Consider the following 2,001-nt stretch of genomic DNA (forward strand, 5'->3'; position numbering starts at 1 on the left):
AAAACGAATCAGTGATGCAAACTTCATCACATATGAGGCAATTCCGAATTCGCTGTAAAGCAGCTCTAAAAAGACAGTATCGTTATTCAACTGGAGTCAGTTTAGTGTTGGTTCAGTTTAATAACTGTGCAAGTTCATCAATTATAAAACAAGTTCAATTCAGCTATAAGCAGCCCTGCAGAAGTAATGGAGTCGTTATTCAGCTCGAGTCAGTATTGATGCATTTCGATGACAGTGTCTGTGTTGCAAAACTCATCAAAAGAATGTAAGCTGTTGTTTTTTTTAATTCTAGAATGCCCCCAAAAGAGATTTGTACTAACGTCTGTGAAGATTTTCAGCTGTTTAACCCCCAATAGGTTTGAAGCAAGCAGATTGTAGCTGCAGACAGCTGGACTGTATCTGAGACTCATTTGCTGGAGAGCAGAGCTGATATGCATGTAGGGTGTTACATTCCTTTGAAGTTTCCACTGGGTGTGCATGCCAACATATCCCTCCTTATCTGCTCTCCTATAAAGCCCAGATCAGCTGTCCTCCAAGACGGGCCCAGTCCTGAAGTGTCTAAGCAAAGTTTGGATTTATACTAGTGTCTAAAGTTTAATTGGCAAACATTTCAAACACTTTGAATTTATGAGAAGGCTTTCGAGAAAATTAAGATGTGTAGGACTAGAGATGAAGTGGAGAGAGAGCCAACTGAATGTCCTGACCCATGTGGTTACACATTTGATGGATATATCAGGCAGATTTCTGCATGTTTTTCATTTTTTTAATTAATTTGTTCCCTATTAAAATGTTCTCAAAGTAATAAAACTAAATGTATATTATTCTTACATGGGTTTAAATTAAGTCTGACATGCAAAACAGTAACATAAATGAACAACTAAGACTGCCAGTAGGAAGGTAAATGCTACTCACAGAAATCTCATTTGAAAGCATTGTTAGCAATTATAACTTTTAATTTACCACAACCTTTAGTCCTATGACCTGAATTAATACTTAAATGAATTAGCATTCAATTATTAACTGTGTTTTACCTTGGAGGAAAAGTAGGTTTTCTTACTGACGTTGTACATGTTCATTTGGGAATGAGGGATCATACACTTTAATCCACAGCATGGACTACTAAAATATAAATTTTTGGATGTATGAAGCTATCCATACTCGCAGATCCTTCATAGACATGCATCAAAAAAAGATAAAAATCTTGTGTGATTTATATGGGATAGTTTCTAAGGTAGAATTGCTCATAACATTTTAAGGTCATGGCTTAGTGAAGTGTCAGTTGTTTTGCTCTTTCACGTGCTGTTGTTTTTTAAAACTGCAACGTATGCAGTTTCAGGGACAAGCAAGGTCTTATCCTCTCTAACCTGACGTAATCCAGGCCCCTGGCACCAGATCACCTTAAACAACCGGAAATGTGAGTAAGGGGAGCAAAGAGAGAAAGCCAGAGAGAATAGAGTCAGTTGTGAGTCAGGCTGAAACCAGGATGTGAGCTGGAATCAGTAGCGTATCGTCTGAGGTGTGTCAGCTTCATGAAATGGGAGAAACTCTGTATACTTCACCACAATTTAAACAAGAATCATGGTCTCAGCACACCTGGACAGGCTGCAACATGATACATCTATAAAACACACTCACTTTACCCTGCAGGTTTCTGCCTGTAGTGATGAAAGGTACTGTAGAGATGAATCTGTGAACATTGCCATTGGTGCCTGGGAAATTTAGAGTGACAAACCACAAGAACAAGATGATCTTTCTTCTCTTGTCTGTCGTTATCTGTGTTTCCATATATGGCAATGTTTTGAGCCCTCATTGCCATCGCTGTAAACACTGGTGCTTTCACTGTAATCAGTGTTTTGGTGACCTTGAGAACAGTGTGTGGAGCTTTTCTCAATGAGTTACTGCCTCTGTGTCCTGTTTTAAACATTAGACATTCTGAATACTTTTTGGAAGCTACAGTGTTACAATGTTACTCTTTAAATTTGTTATAATACTGTAAACTTT

This window comes from Sinocyclocheilus grahami, unplaced genomic scaffold (genome assembly GCF_001515645.1).
Source record: "Sinocyclocheilus grahami isolate Dianchi unplaced genomic scaffold, SAMN03320097.WGS_v1.1 scaffold4053.1, whole genome shotgun sequence".
Lineage (NCBI taxonomy): Eukaryota > Metazoa > Chordata > Actinopteri > Cypriniformes > Cyprinidae > Sinocyclocheilus > Sinocyclocheilus grahami.